The 19,736-nt window shown below is 35.7% G+C and overlaps 1 protein-coding gene across 4 annotated transcripts in view; it reads left to right on the top strand.

Moving 5' to 3' along the window:
- Nucleotides 1-19,736, top strand: part of RABGAP1L (RAB GTPase activating protein 1 like) — a 718,780-nt gene that overhangs the window by 163,061 nt on the left and 535,983 nt on the right. The gene's annotated exons all lie outside the window — the stretch shown is intronic.

Raw genomic sequence — 19,736 nt, 5'->3', positions numbered from 1 at the left:
CTCACTTTTAAACCTTTTGTTGTTTCTATTTATATCTTATTATCTTGTCTAAGTCTTGAAAAGTTGTAGTTATTTTTGACAGGTTCTTTTTATCTTTCTACCCAAAGTATGAGTGGTTTAGTAGTTTACAAAGCACAATTATAGTGTTATCGTTTTCTGTGTTTGTGTACTTACTAGTGAGTTTTGTATCCTCAGATAATTTCTTATTGTTCATTAATGTCCTTTTCCTTCAGATTGAAAAGGCATTTCTTGTAGGACAGTTCTGGTGTTGACAAAATCTCTCAGTTTTTGTTGATTTGTGCAAGGCTTTATTTCTGCTTCATGTTGGAAGGCTACTTTCACTGAATATACTATTCTAAGATTTTTTTTCCTTCAGCACTTTAAAATGTCATGGCACTCTCTCCTGGCCTGTAAGGTTTCCACTGAGCAATCTGTCACCAGACATATTGCAGTTCCATTATATGTTATTTGTTTCTTTTCTCCTGCTGTATTTAGGATCCTTTATTTATTCTTGACCTTTGGGTGTTATACATTTTGTGTCTTGACATTTGGGTGTCTTGACCTTTGGGTATTAGACAACCTTAAGGTTGACTTCTTTGGGTTAAATCTGCTTGATATTCTATAACCTTTTTGTACTTAAATATTGATATCTTTCTCTAGGTTTGGGAAGTCCTCTGTTACTATGCCCTTGAATACACTTTCTGCCTCTAATTTCTCTCTCCGCCTTCTCTTTAAGAATAATTACTCTTAGATTTGCCCTTTTGAAGCTGTTTTCTAGACCTCATAGTTATGGTGCATTCTTTTTATTCTTTTTTTTTTTTAAATTTCTTCTAATTGTGTGTTTTCAAATAGCCTGTCTTCAAGGTGACTAATTATTTCTTCTGCTTGATCAGTTCTGGTGTTGAAATACTATATGATTCATTCTTCAGTATGTCAATTGAATTTTTCAGCTGCAGAATTTTTGCCTGATATAAAAAAATTATTTTAGTCTCTTTGTTAAATTTATGTGATATGATTATGAATTCCTTCTCTGTCTTTTCTTGAATGTCTTTGAACTTTCTCGGAGCAGCTGTTTTGAATTCTCTGAAAGGTCACGTATCTCTGTTATTTTCAGATTGATCACTAGTGCTTCATTTAGTTCACCTGGGAGTTGGTGATTTCCTGGACGATCTTGATGCTTGTGGATATTTGTGGGGTGCCTGAGCATTGAAGAGTTAGGTATTTATGATAGTTTTCAAGTTTGGATTTATTTGTACCGGTTCTTCTTGGGAAGGCTTTCCATGTGTTGAATGGGAATTGAGTCTTACGAATTAAGTCTTTGGTGACTGCAGGTACATCTGCAGTAGAGTGCACCCCAAGCCATGTAATGATCCTTGCAGAATTTTAGAGGTACCTCCTTGGTGGTCTTGGGTAAGATCCAGGAAAATTATCTATATTACCAGGCAGAGACTCTTGTTGTCGTCCCTTACTCCTTTCTAAAGAGTCTCTCTCTGTGTGCTGAGCTACCTGGTGTTTGGGGAGGGGTGACACAACCACTTCTGTGGCTACCACCTTCGGGACTGTCCTTTATCAGACCTGAAGCCGGTATAGAACAGGGTCTCGTCCATGGCCTGTGGCTCTATTGTCTGGCTACTGCTGATGTTTATCTTAGGCCCAAGTGTTTTTCATTTAGCAGATGATGAATCCTACCAAGAGTGGATTCCCTTTTCCAGTTTGACCTGGGATGTATCTAGAAATGTTATCTGAGTGCTAGGGCTTGGAATAGGGGCTTCAGGACTCTGCTTGGTGCTTTTACTGTTGCTCAACTGGCATTTAAGTTCCAAGACAAAGTCCTCTTTACTTTCCCCTCTTATTTCTTCAAATTGGAAGGAGTATCTACCAAAGCTGCCCAAAGCTGCAAGTTGCGCTGCCTAGAGTTGCAGTAATGGTGAGATAAGCACTCTCTTGGGTGTCTACCTAGTGTCTAACTAGGTCACATGCACCTCATGTCCCCCTACTCTGAGCCTAGCGTGGCACCAGGCCTTTCCCAGGAATTACAGTCCTTGTGGCCTAGACTGCCTTTCAAGTTTATTTAGCACCCCAGAGTGCTTTAGCCCATGGTGATGAGGCTAGCTGGAACTCACTGACCGATGGCATCCCTCTTGCTAGGTCTGTTCTAAATGCTCCCTCCCTTGACATGGGCTGAATTCTGTCCTGTTACTTTCCACTGTGACAGGACAGCAGTGAGTTCCAATGCAAGTTTCACAGTCACTGTGCTCTGTCTCCCCCACGTACAGATTCTGTCTCTGCAGCACACAGGTACTGTCCAGGGATGAGGGAGTGATGGTGTAGGCAATTTAAGACTGTCTTTTCTCCTCACTTCAGTGCCTGTTTACTTGATAGCTACTTTGTCTTTACCATGTCTGGTATTCAAATTTGCTCAGTAACTCAGTTTCGTTCTTTACAGCAATACAAATAGACTTTAGGAGGGGATTATACAAAAATCTGAATGCAGATATGAACCTAGTCTCACTGTTACTTCCTTGACTATCTGATGATTTCATATTGCTGTTTTGGCTAGCATTGTAGGCATTTCTCCTTTATTATTGCTTTGTATTTTCCCTTTTAGAGTTCCATGTTTGGTTGAAGACAGTGATCTGCCCACTTAGAGATGGGCTTTAACATCTAACATGGCAGATGTTAGCAAGCTTCTTTTTCATGCATTAGTTAAATTTGAGCTATCTCGATGGGTTCTTTCTTCTCTTTCACTACTTCGCTTTTTTTATTAAATTAATTTTTATTAGTTTTTACCTTGCAGCTTCAGCTCAAAGGAAGCTTTGCTTCTAGTTACCTCCAATACTTGCTTAATTTTTTTAATTCTAATTGATTGGCTGCCTTATAAAAAGCCATTCTTTGAATAATATGTTTAAAACTAATCTTCTCTGTAGCTATTTATATATGTTCTTTCCTGTCATCTGCCATGTGGTTCTCTCCTTTACCACCTCTCAATTTACTTTGAGAAAAGAGTCATAGGTAATCAATTCAAATAGACATTTCTCAATTCTTGAATGATAACCAATGCTACCCTTATGATTAAAAAAGCCCTTTGCTTAATATTGTTAACTGTTCTTCAGGTAAGATGTATTGACTGCCCTAGGTCTCTGGAGTGCTTTTATTGGGTTTCAATGATTAATGATACATCTTTATTAATCACTTATGCTTACCAACCACAGGGATTTTTAATTAAAAACTTGTTATTAGATTTAGAATGACAGCGATGATGCTTAAGTTGGGAAAGAAATCATTTGAGTTGAAGTCTTTCCTACCTTGAATATTCTCTCTATAATTAATCACCCTGCTTTTGACAGTGGGAAATGTTATAATATTTAAGAATTTAAAGATGATCTTTTGTGTTAGCTTTAATGATTTATATTTGTATGTCGGATTCCCTGTGGAGCAAGTATAGTATTCTGATTCTTTCATTTGAGAAACAAGAGATTATATTGCATTTAAGGTCATACACATGTGGTGTCAGTTTTTGACAGTCCAAAGTGACCTAATTTACCAGGAGATAATGAAAACAGATCATTTTTATATTATTCTAGTTAGACAAGTATCATTATTATCTTTGCAGATCTTTGCTCCTTCCTACAGGTTTGAATGATTAATAAGGTTTTGGGTTTTTTCCCCTGGTGTGGTTAGAGGAAAGTTTATAGAACCTATTATTGCCTGCATTATTTAAAGCAAGGATTTATTTACTAAAAAGAGTAAAATTAAGAGAAAAATCCCTGAAGACCTTCAGTCATGACATTTTATTTGTGTCCTACTTGGCAGCTTTTAAAGTAATTTTCTGGTTAAGAAAAGAAAAAATTATATTTTTTGTATCTTTGCCTCTAATTTTGTAATTTATTTTTGACTTTATTTGAAAACAAAAAAGAATTGTGTGTATAGATATTTCTCTTATAATGTCAATTCATACTGATTCTGAAAATTTCCTTTTATTATTAGGATGAAAAGCATTGCTAATAGAAACACAATATTTTTTTCAAAGTAGGGAGTGACCAAAGTTAAGAGAAACAGCCTGAAATTATTTTGATTGAAGTATCATACATAGTTATTTTGTTTGATCTAAAAATTTACATCTATTGTATCTTATTTTGGTGTTGCATAATTAGCTACTGATCTCTGCATGTTAAAAATCAGTGGATAATAAGAGATAAAACAAAGCTGGAATGCGTTTCTAGCTACCTTTGAAGTGACAGGCTTAAAACAGAAGACTCAATAACAATAATAGTAATTTAAAGAATGAGAGCTAACGCTTGGGTACTGCTGTGTGTCAGGTACTATGTTTAGTACTTCACATATATTTTTATTTAATTTTTACAACACCATTTGATTGAGACTGTTATTTCCATTCAACACATGTTTAGACTGAAGAAAGTGGTAGTCCTACTGTACGGGTCTGATGACATCTTGTATACTATGTGTAGTACTTCTTTTTGAAGGAGAACAGTAAACTGCAGTAGATGAGGAAAATGTTCATGGAAAGGAGTTGAAGTTAGGCATATTAAAGGAGACTTCACCAAATTCTCCCTAAATTTAGAATAGTCTCTCAGAGATCTCTTCTAATGTTAAAATTTATAGAGGAAGTTGGGACTACTAGCTATGAATTTTCTTAACTTCCTTTTTTAACATCTTCATACTTTTCCAAAGTCCAAGTCAAAAGATAAAAAGCCCTCCTGATCAGTCACGTCCCCAAATCTGGACACTTTCGTACTTTTAAGGAAGTTACGTGATTCCTTGTCTTTGTCTCCCTATTGCTTTTCCTTCCCCTAACCGTGTGAACATACTCTAAAAATAAAGCACTAACAAAGACATTCTTTTATTTATTTCACATTTGTGTGTCATGTGCTAAAAGCTACTATATAAAGACAAATAAGATATAGTCCGAACACTCAAAGAGCCTGCCTGGATTCTAGGAAAGAGAAAAGACATGTAAACATGAATGTACATGAGTAAATCAAACATGTTTTTATCAAAGTTTTATATGTGTTATAGTACAAGTCTACATAGGAGCAAAAAGGAAGGACTGGCCATTTTTCCAGGAAATGGGGGTTGATAAAGGGAATATAAGGCTTGAACTGACTGTGTAGTTCTCTTTAGCTATATTAACCTTTCTCTCATCTTTCTACATTTCATGAGTTGGGTAAAGAAAAATGTACATTTAATGTCTCCACTTCCCTCTCATATATTCCTCAAACCTGTGCCAGTAGGCATTCATATTTGTGAAATGATAATGGCTTATATAACTAACATTTATAGAATTCTTGCCCTTTGCCAGACACCATAATAACATGCTTCACATATAGTAACTTGCTTATTTCTTACAACTACTCTTTAAGATAGGTACTGTTATCATCCCCATTTTAGATACCAACAGCTGAGGCACAGGGAGTTTAAGTACCTTGAACAGTGTCACTGGAACTGGGCTTCGAATCTAGGCCCTTTGGCGTCAGGACCTGTACATTATGAATGACTTGCAAACAAAATTCTCAAAAAGGAATTTGGAGAAAAGAGACTTTTTTCTAGTAAACAGTTTGCAAACCAGGGAGACATAGCCTTCAGTGTAGAATGAAGAATGCATTCCAGAGAACAAAGAGAAGGTTTGGATTGTATAGAAAAATGTGCTTCCTAAATTCCCAATCAGGCCCATTTGTGCAAATGAAATATTTAAACTCACGTAGTTCTGAATGGTTGGAACAGTAGAGTTCTGATTTGTTGACACAGCTGATCCCTGATTAGTTGGGGCAGGTGAACCCAGATTGGTTGGTTTCCAGGCCCCAAACCAGTCTTTCAAATGGCCGGTGGGTGGTTTAGGGTGTATTTTAAATTTATCTTGGCATAGACATCAGGAACTGGTTTGGCTTGATTATAGAAAGGGAGGGCCTGTGACACTTTTACCTCTTTCTGTGAACAGAGTACATGACCACTCCCTCACCCAGGATGGCCGTCTGGTTCTCTCTTCTCTTTACGCATCTCAATTAGCCACAGTGAGTCCATTTTTTCTGTTGGCGAGGGGTGTACTTTAACAGACTGAATGAATCTAGTTGCCTTTTACCCATGCCTGCACACAAATGCCTATATACTAAGGGTCACTTATTTTCAGGGCATACATTTTTCCTAGTTTTAATGGATTTCCCTTTGTCCTCTCCCTTCACTCATTCAGGAATTTTTGAGTATTTTCATTGCCAAGTATTAATCTAGCACTGGAAATATAGAAATAAAAGTAATCACTACTACCAAGAAACTCATAGTATGAGAGAAAATGGAGGGAAATGGTTAATATAATGTGCTAAGTACTCTGATGGAATAGGCCTAAAGGGGACAGTATTTAACCCAGCCAGAAGAGGGTAACCCCTAACCTGAATTATGATGGAAAAGTAGGATTTAGCTAAGCTTCTCTCTATTATTTGTCCTCCTTATTATTTTCCATATGTAATGGGATACAGTTGCTTTTCCAGAACCTTCAGTTACCCTTTTATCTGCATGTTGCATTGTTCCTTCTGTTTTCTTCATCATGTTCTACTTGCCAGGCTCCTAGGCATGTCTTTTATTGTACTTTTGTCTCCGGTGGCCTTTTCATTCTTATTTCCTTTTTAGTTTATTCATCCTATCTAGAAACTTGTTTTATCTACTACAGTAGGAAATTTAATTTACTTTTCCTCAGCTCCTTTCTTCCTCCCTGGCAGGCTCCCAATAAGTGTTTAAAACACTCATGATTATTGGTTTCTTCAGAGAGGAAGATAGATCTGGGTCATATGCTTGATGTCACTGGGATTTTAATTTAATTTTTGTTCTTTCTGGGCATCAAGGGGAATTATACCCCTTGAAGTCTCTCAATTAATCTTGCCCCCAGTTTATTTTCTTGGGCATGTTGCTTTGAATGTGCCTAGCTTTTCTATTTTTGGCATGAGCGCCCAAAATTTACTGGATATTGGCACTTGGCACACACACTGGTATTTGCTGAATGCCAAGTACAGCCTCCTCTACAAAACATGGTGGGAAAAATTATGAGGGAATCTAGTATTTGACTGTGGATTCAAACCAAGATGGAATTGTAACCTTTTATCATTTGGTAGCAGGGTCACCTTGGGCAAGTTACTTAACCTCTCTCGGCCTCAGTTTTCTCATTTTTAAAATGGGCAAACTAATAATGACTACCTCATTAGGTTTTTAGAGGATTAAATGGGCTAATGCCTTTAAAATTTAGAACACTGAGTGGGATATAGATAAAAAAGGATGACATTTAATAAAAGCCTGGGGTTCCTAGCCTCCTTGGCCAAGTACTATTTTTCCATCCAACTGTTTAGCCCCTGATTTGCTGTTGCCTCTCCCTTACTTGTTCATCAGGGATCTGGTTTTACTTCAAATTGTGCTCATTATCTTTTCTTTTCCTGTGGTTCTTCTCTGCTAATCTAGGTTTGTATAGTTCTAATATCCTTTTGTAGTGGAAAATAATTTGGGAGATTGTTAAGAAGACAATAATTGTTATTATCAGTGAGATTTTATGGCTTATTGTTGGGGTTTATAATAATAGGCTTCTGTTTCATATAGCAATAGAGATTGTTCAAAAAATAAAAATAATTTGTTATGCTTATTATCATGTATACTTATAAGAGATTAGAATTTTTTAGAAATATAAAACTCAGAAATAAAAGAAATGTTCCCTAAATATTTAATGCTTGCTATGTGATAGGATACTGTTGGAGGCACTAAAACATAATTGCTATTAATAGTTTGGCACAATTTCTTACAGTTTTTAAAAAAGATCTGTATAGTCATATAAGTTATGTTTTTTATGAAAATAAAACCAAACTTAAAAATTATTTTTTGTGTCTTGCTTTTCATCACAAAATAATATATTTTGGATGGTTTTAATGTCATCACGTACAGATTTTTTTCATGTGAGACCTATAACATTTTATTTGTTAAAAGTGGACAGCCTCAGAATAGTCTAAATGTAACTTTTCCAAAATCACACCAAAAAGTACGGTGTAAACCATCTCCTCATTAAATAAAAATTTTCATTTTGTGATGCACTGCATCAATGTTTTGTATACACCTTGATGCAAAGAAAAGTTTAAGTTGCATCTTGTTAAAAAACAAACAAACAAACAAAAAAACCAAAAAATTTAAATATATGAACGAGGATGGCTACAACCACATCCCAAGAAAAAATTTTCCTCCAACAAAGCGTATTGTTTACATACAGCATGGGAGCACTCAAGAGTTTTATGGCTTAAATGTTAAAAATGTAACTGTTAAACTGTTTTATGGCTTAAATGTTTACAAATTTAACTGTAAACTGTTAAACAGTTAAACATTTTGTACCAAAGACAAATTTTATATTAAAAATGAACTTACAGATGCATGAAGAGCAAAAATTTAATGTACCAAACACAGTTTGTTATTTGATGCACCTAATGTCAGTATTTGGGGCAATTTTTAAGGTTTCCAAAAATGGCATTAATAATAGCTCTGTACAATACTATTCAAAAGAACATATATACCATATTTTTACAAACTATTCTAAAGACAAACTCATGCTTAGCTGCTTTTCCTTACTTTGAAATAAGCTACCAGTAGTTCTAAACCAATCTAAAGTATACTGTTGCTGGACCAAATATAAACATTCAAAAATGTTTTGCAGCAAGTACTTGGCCTACATGATAAGCATCAAAGAGCGGAGGACAGACTAGAATTTGTTTTCGAATTCTGTGAACTGACATACAGTAATCCCTTATTAGTGGAAGTCCTGCAAAATATCAGATATTAAGGATCAGATTTAATTATTTGGTATAAACATGAAACTGCTATTGATAGCTTTCCATAGCTGCCATAAATCAATAAGTCACCCAAGAAACATGAGAGACAACAATGAAGTCTAGTATATAATGCAAGGCCAGCAAGAATGATAACTTAATATTTTGTTTTGTTTTGTTTTACAGGAAAAGTCAACAATAGTAATATGCTCTAGAGAAACAGAAACTTTAGATGTTTTTAACATTATAGTAAACTAATATGTCAGGCTTCAAAATGACCAAACATATAACTTGTAGCTGGGGTATTTTGGTGTACTTGGCATTATACCATAATTTATGGTATACAATATCCGAGGACTTTTAGCAGTATCTTAGCACAACAGACTAACTCCTCTTATTCCATTAGAGGGGGAGGGAGGAGCTCTTTCTCCCCATAAATTCTTGATTTTTAATTAATTAGTTAATTAATTAGTTTTTCTAGTTTTCATCTCCTGTCTTAATATTGGACTTTGATATTTATCTTTTTTATTTATTTTTATTTAAAAAATTTGTGGATATATAATAGCTGTATATATTTATGTGGTACATGAGTTATTTTGGTACAGGCATGTACTGCATAATAATGACATCATGGGAAATTGTGTGTCCATCCTCTGAAACATTTATCCGTTGTGTTAAAATAATCCTGGTATACTCTTAGTTATTTTAAAAAGTACAATTGTTATTGATTATAGTCTCCCTGTTGCAAGATCAACTACTAGTTTTATTCATTATTTCTTTTTTTTTTTCTTTTGAAATGGAGTCTTGCTCTGTTTCCAGGCTGGAGTGCTGTGGTGTGATCTCAGCTCACAGCAACCTCTGCCTCCTGGGTTCAAGCAAATCTTGTGCCTTAGCCACCCTAGTAGTTGGGACTACAGGCGTTCACCATAATGTCTGGCTGATTTTTGTATTTTTAGTAGAGATGGGGTTTCACCATGTTGGCCAGCCTGATCTTAAACTCCTGACCTCAGGTGATCTCCCTGCCTTGCCCTCCCAAAGTGCTGGGATCACAGGTGAGCCACCGTGCCTGGCCTTTATTCATTGTTTCTAACTTTATTTTTTTTAGCCCATTAACTATTCCTACCTTCACCCTGTCGCCCTACTACCCTTCTCATCCTTTGGTAACCATCCTTCTATTCTCTATCTCCCTGAGTTCAGTTGTTTTAATTTTTAGCTCCTCCAGATAAGTAAGTATGTTTGATGTTTGTCTTTCTGTTCCTGGCTTATTTACTTAACAAAATGATCTCCAGTTCCATCCATGTTGTGCAAATGACAGACTCTCATTCTTTTCTGTGGCTGAAAAGTATTCCATTGTGTGTATGTACCACATTTTCCTTATCCGTTCGTCTGTTGATGGATACTTAGGTTGCTTCCAAGTCTTGGCTGTTGTGAATAATGCTGCAATAAAAATAGGAGTGCAGATATCTCTTTAATATACTTATTTCCTTTCTTGTGGGTGTATACCCAGCAGTGGGATTGCTGGATCATATGATAGCTCAATTTTTGTTTTTTTGAGGAAACTCCAGACTGTTCTCCATAGTGGCTGTACCAATTTACATTCCTAACAACAGCACATGAAAATTCCTGTTTCTGCACATCCTCACCAACATTTGCTATTGCATGATTTTTGGATGTAAACTATTTTAACTGGAGTGAGAGGATATCTTATTGTAGTTTTGATTTGCATTTCCCAATGATGTTGAGCACCTTTTCATATGCCTCTTTGTCATCTGTATGTCTTCTTTTGAGAAACGTCTATTAAAATCATTTGCCCATTTTTAAATTGGAGTTTTAGATTTTTTTTCTATAGAGTTGTTTTAGCTTCTTATGTATTCTGGTTATTAATCTCTTGTCAGATGGGTAGTTTGCAAATATTTTCTCGCATTCTGTGAATTGTCTCTTTGCTTTGTTGATTGTATCATTTGCTGTGCAGAAGCTTTTTAACTTGATATGATCTCTTTTGTCCATGTTTACTCTGGTTGCCCTTGCTTGTGGGGTATTACTTGAGAAATTTTTGCCCAGATTGATGTCCTCAAGAGTTTCTCCAGTGTTTTCTTATAGTAGCTTCATAGGTTCAGGTCTTAGATTTAAGTCTTTAATCCATTTTGATTTGATTTTTGTATATGGTGAGAGTTAGGGGCCTAGTTTCATCCCTCTGCATATAGATATTCAGTTTTCCCAGCACCATTTATTAAAGAGACTTGTCCTTTCTTGAATGTATGCTCTTGGCATCTTTGCCAAAAAAGAGTACACTGTAGAGGCATGGACCTGTTTCTGTATTCTCTCTTCTGTTCCATTGGTCTATATGTCTTTTTTTTTTTTTTTTTTTTATGCCAGTCCCATGCTGTTTTGGTTATTATAGCTCTGTGGTGTAATTTGAAATCAGTAATGTGATTGCTCCAGTTTTGTTCTTTTTGCTCAGGATAGCTTTGACTATTTTGAGTCTATTGTGATTTCATATAAATTTTAGGATTGTTTTTTCTATTTCTGTGAAGTATGTTATTAGTATTTTGGTAGGGATTATTACATTGAATCCGTAGATTGCTTTGGGTAGTGTGGACATTGTAACAATATTGATTCTTCCAATCCATGAATATGAAGTATCTTTGCATTTTTTGGTGTCCTGTTCAGGTTTTCCTTAGCATTTTATAGTTTTTGTTATAGAGATCTTTCACTTCTTTGGTTGATTTGTGGGCATTTAATTTTATTTGTAGCTATTGTAAATGGGATTACTTTTTTGATTTCCTCTTAAAATTGTTCACTGTTGGCATATAGAAAGGCTACTGATTTTTGTATGTTTATTTTGTTTCCTGAAACCTTATTGAATCGATCAATTGTAATGGTCTTTTGGTGGAAAATTTAGTTTTTTCCAAATATAAGATTGTATTATCTGTAAACAAGTTTAATGTGATGTCTTCATTTTCAATATGAATACTCTTTATTTTTACTTTTTTAAAAAATACTTTTAAGTTCTGTGGTATATGTGATTGTTACATAGGTAAATGTGTATCATGGAGGTTTGTTGTACAGATTATTTAATCATCCAGGTATTAAGCCTAGTACTCATTAGTTAGTTTTCCTGATCTTCTCCTTACGCTGACCCTCAATCATCTGATATGCCCCAGCGTGTGTTGTTCTTCTTTATGTGTCCATCTGTTCTCATCATTGAGCTCCCACTTATAAGTGAGAACATGCACTATTTGGTTTTCTGTTCCTGTGTTGGTTTGCTAAGGATCATGGCCTCCAGCTCCATCCATGTCACTGCAAAGGACATAATCTCATTTTTTTAATGGCTGCATAGTATTCCATGGTATATATGTACCACATTTTCTTTATCCAGTCTATCATTGATGGGCATTTAGGTTGATTTCACATCTTTGCTATTGTGAATAGTTTTGCAATGAACATACATGTGCATGTATCTTTATAATAAAACAATTTATATTACTTTGGGTATACCCAGTAATGGGATTGCTGGGTCGAATGGTATTTCTGCCTTTAGTTCTTTGAGGAATCCCCACACTGTTTTCCAAAATGACTGAACTAACTTCCACTCCCCCAACAGTGTATAAGGATTTCTTTTACTCCACAACTTTGCCAGCATGTGTTATTTTTTGACTTTTTAATAATAGCCATTCTGATTGGTGTGAAATGGTATCTCATTGTGGTTTTAATTTGCATTTCTCTAATGATAAGTGTTATTGAGGTTTTTTTCATCTGATTTTTTGGCCCCATGTATGTCTTTTTTTTGAGAGATGTTCTTTCATGTCCTTTGCCCACTTTTTAATGGGGTTGTTTTCTCTTGTAGATTTGTTTAAGTTTCTTATAGATGCTGGATATTAGACATTTGTCAGATGCATAAATTGTAAAAATGTCCTCCCATTTTGTGGGTTGTCTGCTTACTCTGTTGATAATGTTTTATTGTTGTCATTGTTTTTGCTGTGCAAAGGCTCTTTAGTTTAATCAGATACCATTTACCAATTTTTGCTTTTATTGCAGTTGCTTTTGGTATCTTCGTCATGAAATCTTTGTCTATGATGATGTCCAAAATGGTATTGCTGAGGTTGTCTTTAAGGATTTTTATAGGTTTGGGTTTTACATTTAACTCTTTAATCTATCTTGAATTGATTCTTGTATATGGTGTAAGGAAGGGGTCCAATTTTAATCTTCTGCATGGCTAGTCAGTTATCCCAATGCCATTTATTGAATAGGGAATCCTTTCCCCATTGCTTGTTTTTGTCATGTTTGTTGAAGGTCAGATAGCTGTAGGTGTGCAGCCTTCTTCCTGGGTTCTCTATTCTGTTCCATTGGTTTATGTGTCTATTCATATCAGTGCCATGCTGTTTTGGTTACCATAGCCCTGTAGTATAGTTTGGAGTCAGGTAGCGTGATGTCTCTAGCTTTGTTTCTTTTGGCTTAGGATTGCCTTGGCTATTTAGGCTTTTTTGTGTGTGTGTGTTCTATATGAATTTTAAAATAGCTTGTTCTAGTTCTGTGAAGAATGTCAATGGTAGTTGAATGGAAATAGCATTGAGGGTATAAATTGCACTGGACAGTTTGACCATTTTCACAATATTGCTTCTTCCTTTATTTGGGCATGGAATGTTCTTCCATTTGTTTTTGTCATCTCTGATTTCTTTGAGCAGTGGTTTGTAGTTCTCCTTGTAGAGATCTTTCACCTCCCTAGTTAGCTATATTCCTAGGTTGAATGTCCTTTATTTCTTTCTCTTGTTTGACTACTTAGGTAGAACTTTCAGTACCCTGTTGGATAACAGTGGTGACAGTTGCCGTCCTTGTCTTGTTCTAGATCTTAGAGAAAAGACTTTCAGTTTTCTCCCATTCAGTATGGTACTAGCTGTGGGTCTGTCATTTTTGGCCTTTATTAGATTGAGGTATGTTTCTTCTATCCCCATTTTTTGAGGGTTTTTATTATGAAGGAACGATGAAATTTATTGAGTGCTTTTTCAGCATTAATTGAAATGATCATATGGTTTTTGTACTTCATTCTCTTGGTATGATGGATCACATTGATTTATTTGCATATGTTGAACCATTCTTACATCCCAGGGATAAATCCCACTTGGTCATGATGAATGATCCTTTTAATGTATTGTTGAATTTATGTTTGCTTGTATTTTGTTGCCAATTTTTGGATCAGTATTCATCACTGATACTGGCCTGTAGTTTTCCTTTTTTGATATGTCTTTGGTTTTGGTATCAGGGTAATACTGGCCTCTTAGAATAAGTTTGGAAGTATTTCCTCATTCTCTATTTTTCAGAACAGTTTAAGTAGGATTGGAATTAGTTCTTTAAATATTTGGTTGAATTCAGCAGTGAAGCCATCAAGTCCCGAGTTCTTTACTTAGAGGCTTTATTACAGCTTTGATCTTGTTACTTATTATTGTTCTGTTCAGCTTTTGGATTTCTTTATGGTTCAATCTTGGTAGGTTGTATATGTATAGGAATTTATTCATTTCTCCTAGATTTTACCATTTATTGGCATATGGTTGCTCATAGTAGCCACAAATGATCCTTTGAATTTCTGCAATATCCATTCTAATGTCTCCTTTTTATCTCTAATTTTATTATTTGGGATTGTGCTGGGTCGCCCCTGAAACCAGGATGTCTCAGAGCCCAAGGTCAATGGTGTGCTTCCTGGGTATCTGTGCTGGTTGTTCTGGGCCGAAGTGTTCTTTATTTAGCAGATGATAAATTCTTCCAGAACTGGGTTCTTCTCTTAATACAGTGGGATCCTTTTTGGCCCAGGGTGTACCTAGAAATGTTGTCCAGGAGCTGGGGCTTCATGACTCTGCCCAGTATCCTGTTCTACTGGGGGTGAACTGGTATCCAAGATGCAAGATAGAGTCTTCCTCACTCTTTGCTCTCCTTTCCTTAAGCAGAAGGAAAGAGACACTTTTGTTTCTGGGAGCCTCACTGCCTGGGTTTGGGAAAGTGACACAAGCATTTCCTTAGCCATGCCAGCTGGTGTCTATCTAGGTCACATGCCACCTATTTCACTAGCTCTAAGCCCAGCCTAGTGCTAGGAGTTGCCTAGGAATTGCAGCTGTTGTGTCCTAGATGTCTTTCATGTTTACCTAGGATCCCAGAACATTTCAGCCCACAGTGTTGAGGATTGCTGAGCAACTCAAGTTCCACCTGCTGTGATGGGTGCTTCCTTGCTGGCTAGGGATGGTCCAAATGCTCCCTCTGTGTGTGGGCACTGGCTGAGTCTAGAATGGCTTTATCCTCCACTGTGACAGGGCAGCACTGAATTCAATGTGAAGTGCCCTGGTTGCTGTGTTCTTTATCCCCAAAGTGAACAAATTCCCTTTCTGTACCACATGGCGGCTGCTGAGGGATGTGGGTGGGGTGATATCAGCAGCTTAGGACTGTCTCTCCATCCTTCTTCAATGCCTCTTTTGGTAATACAAAGTTAAAACCATGTGCTGTGATCGCTCACCTGATAATTTGGTTCTTGTGACAGTGTTTTTCTGTGTGCAGATGGTTGTTAAAATTTGGTGTTCCAAGGGGTGTGGGAGTGTGATTGGTGTAGGCTTCTATTCTGTCATCTTACTCCACCCTCTGAACTTTATACCATGGAAGAAATCAGAGTGAAAGGTAACAACAAGGTTACAGTGTAACTCTTTTATAAATTTTGAATTTTTTGGTGACACATACAAGTACATTTTTGTCTTTGGAGCTATAAATTATTTAATTTAGAAAGCTCCAAAGATTATAGATTTTTAACTCCTCAAGTAAGAAGTCTAATACTTTATGGGTATTAATTTTGCTATCAAAATATCCAGGGTGCTGAATTCATTTTAATGATTATAATTCTTCTAAACATCATTTGAAGAATTATTTGTGGATGCTAGATTCAAGACTACACTAAATCCAAACAGTGTACCTAGGACCTGAGTTTGGAGTTTTTCATCTGAGTTATCTGTCCTTCAGCTCACTACTTCCTCTTACGCTTTCATTTACTAAACAAATTTTCAGATTTCTAAATTGGACCTTCTCCAAGGCCATGTCAGACAACTTTGTAAATATGCGTTTACAGACTTAAACACCAACATTTTAAACTGAGACTAATTCCTGCAGCCACATTTCTTGTTAAAAGTTTAGCACTAGGCCAAGCACAGTGGCTCACACCTGTAATCCCAGCACTTTGGGAGGCTGAGTCAGGCAGATCACTTGAGGTGAGAAGTTCGAGGCCAGCCTGGCTAACATGGCATAACCCCGTCTCTACTAAAAATACAAAACAAAGTTAGCCATGTGTGTTGGAGGGTGCCTGTAGTCCCAACTACTTGGGAGCCTGAGACAGGAGAATCCCTTGAACCCAGGAGATAAAGGTTGCAGGGAGCCGAGATCGTGCCACTGCACTCCAGCCTGGGTGACAGAGCAAGACTCTGTCTTGAAAAAGAAAGCTCAGCACTAGCAATATCTTTCTGTCATCTTCTGCTGAAGGAACTGAAGAAGCCAAACAATAATGTTTCTGTCTGAGCCATTTGTGACGTCTAAGAACAGATACGTATACTCTCTGATATTCTTTCAGGGCATTATTTTATACTTTTTTTTATTAAACCTTGAAAAATAAGTGTTACTAAGTCTTGTGAATATTTTGAACTAAAGTTTCTAAATTTCTGTGAAGAACTCTTCAAGCAATTCAGCTTTTCAAACACCATCATCACTCAAAGGTCCCTGTAACGTGGGATTTATTCCACAGTTGAAAAGTGACTTTCTCCTCTGTTATTTATGAGAGTGGCTCTTTGTTTTCTCAGGATCCAAACTGCTCATTCAAAGCCATCTTTGTCTGTTTTCCAACACCATGTCAAATTGTAGGAGAACACCTGTAGGGTCTTTCTTTACATTCTCTTGCTGCTGTTTTTTAAAGAATAAAGGTAGAGCAGTATGAATTAATTATGGTTTCTGAGTTACTGGGCATTGTACTGCTCCAGGGTTATCAGTAGATACAGTCAAATTTCTGCATTTGTGATGGAAGTCCAGCATTGACTAGTTTTCTTCGCTACTACATCATCTAGTAGTTGTTCTGTGTTCAACTGGGCCTGAACCTTCTTCAGGCCTCTTTCTGAAAAGAAAAGTTACCTGCGAAGTGTCTTTCTGATGGCTTAATCTATTTTCTCTCCTGATAAAATTAGCCGTAATATTATTTTTTCTGTTTAGCTGGTTAGGTCTCTTGAGAACTGCAATTGGTGTCCTGAATACTTCATTTTGTTTCAGAAGGCTTGCCTTTCTTTTTAACACTGGAAAATAGTGTTTTGTATTCTTGTTACTTACACGTGGACAATTCATAGGACTAATTCCTTTTCCAATTCCAGATGATTTGCTAACTGCAAGGCCAATGATTATCCATGAGGATGTCTCTTTCCAGGCATTACTCTTCCTCCACAGCTTAGACTGGTTTTACCAAAAACCAGAATTCTGTTGGAATACCCATTGTATCCTCGTCTTAAATTGCTGGAGTCTTCTGTTTAGTTTTGGAAAATTCTGCTTTTCTCCTTCCTTTCAATTTGGTTTGATGACACCATTCAAAGACATAACAATTTTGTCAAGGTTCTTGTTGCTGTGGGCTTTCAGCAGCTGTGACAAGGTTACCATGGCTTCTACTGGCTGGGTGCTGAACTGGTTCATGGCTGGAAACATGGTGCAAGAACAGTCAGTGGGGAAGACCAGAGTTGGAGCCCTGCCACCTCTCACACATGCACGCAAGCAGACTACCTGGCAGCATACTTGTCCTCTTATCTGTGGTTGCTAGCATAGCCGATTTATCCCATTCATTTAAATTGATAGTACTGTATTCTCTGGATTACTCTTGAATATACCATAATTTGGTTAATAAAACATATTGATGGATTGCTGATAGTTCAATTTCTTACTATTATAAGCAGTGATACACTAAAAATCCTTTTTTTTAGAGGATAAATTTTTAGAATTTAGAGTATGTTTTTTTAAGAGGATAAATTTTTAGAAGTGGATCAAATGATATATTAACTTAGAATCTTAATATATTCCAAAATATTGTTCTTATTTAAACATCAACCTTCTTGCCTGTTTCCATATGCTTTTAGGAAAACTAGGTATTAACAATTTTTATATTCTCTGTCAATGTATATGGTAGATATGCTTCATTGTTTTAATTTGCATTTAAAAGATTTCATGAAGTGGGGCTTTCTTTAACACTTTTATTTTAGTCATATTTTACATATTGCAACCTGTACTGTGTTGATATCCTTGGCTCAATTTTCTGTTGGATTAGTAAAATTGTGGTATATTAGTAAAAGCAGCCATTTGTCAAATGTTGGAAATTTTTTTGCTTTTAAAAAATATACATATTCTATACATTCATAGATGCTTTTAATTTGTAGGTAGTCAGATTTCTTAACCCTTTTTATGGTATCTTGATTTTGTCCTTATGCTTAGAAATTCCTTTCCCAACAAGTGTATTAAGAATATGAAAGATTTTCTATCAGTATTATTTCTGATTTTATTATAATCAAGATTTATGATACCCGGCAATGGTTATTTCCTTTTCTCTTTTTTGTTTTGTTGTGTTCCTAGATTTTCATCTCTAATTTGGCATGTACAGCTTCATCAAATATTCTGAAACCTTGGCATATTATTATTTACTGTGGATCAGAATAGAGTATAAGATGGGATCGTCTTGGATCCTGCTTAATTGAATACAAATTTATAAGTGCCTATACTTGGTACCAGTTTAAAAGTGGGCTATCAGTCCTTATTCATGTGAGATAGTCTAACCTGTCTTCCAGAGTAATTTTTTTTTTTTTTTTGAGATGGGATCTCACTCTGTCACCCAGCCTCAGGGTATTATAATACTAAAGCTTTGGTTGTTTCTATTTATATCATTCAGTTGTTTCTATTTACATTACTTTTATAATATTTCATTTGCTTTGTCTTTCAAAATATCTATTATTTTCATGATGAACTTATTACAAGCTTCATAGAGTTGCTTATGTGAGGTATTTCTAGAATAGTCATGCTACTGTGTACTCTCTTTGCCTTCATTTTGATTTACAGAATGAGCTTCACTTTTGCATTAAGTGTTCCTTATAATTCTCATTTACCTAGTATTGCTTTAAAGATGATAAAGGATTTGTCTCTGTATGTGGATGTGTTTTGGTTATATTTTACTAAATGTACAGTCAAATCTTTTTGTATGGTCATGACCAAATGTTTTAACCTGACCAAATAAACCGTTACTTACTATGTTAATGTTTTCTGATGTTGCATAGACTTGGATCATTGGATTTTGTGGTATGCTAAGTAATACTGGATCATTGGATTTTGTGGTTTGCTAAGTAATACCATTCTTAACACAGATCCTTGTGCAAGCCACTAAATGCCAATCCCTATTGTACTGTCACAGTGTTGATAAAACTTTGGTACTTGTTATCTGCCAGACAGCTTTTCAGCTATCTTATTTTATTCTGATAGTACTTCTCCAGCCTTTTCTTATCTAGTACTGTGTCAAAGCCTATTTTATAATAGATAAATTGTGTCTATTGTCCTTCCTTTCCTTTCTCTACTACGTCCGTTCCGTTACTGGTTAAAAGGTTTACAGAGTTTAGTATTGGTCATTTTCACCACTGGTTATAAACTGTAAAACCAACCCATATTCTTTCCTCACCTATGATTTTACATTTTGAGGTGTTTTGTAAAATTGCCATATAAAAAGGCCAGTTTCAATTTTCCTTTAGTTCAAAATAGCTTTTTTTATGAATACATCTTAAGAAACCTTTTTTTTTTTTTTTTTTTTTAAACACTTTTTGGTTTTTTTTCTTTTTTTAGTATAAAAAATGGGTTCTTTCTACTTTATAGTTGGGTATATGTGGTTGTCCCTTATTTTTTATGTTT

Source organism: Sapajus apella, unplaced genomic scaffold, assembly GCF_009761245.1.
Source record: "Sapajus apella isolate SASKATOON/1434 unplaced genomic scaffold, GSC_monkey_1.0 scaffold25, whole genome shotgun sequence".
NCBI lineage: Eukaryota > Metazoa > Chordata > Mammalia > Primates > Cebidae > Sapajus > Sapajus apella.
This window is presented reverse-complemented; position numbering and strand designations above follow the sequence as displayed.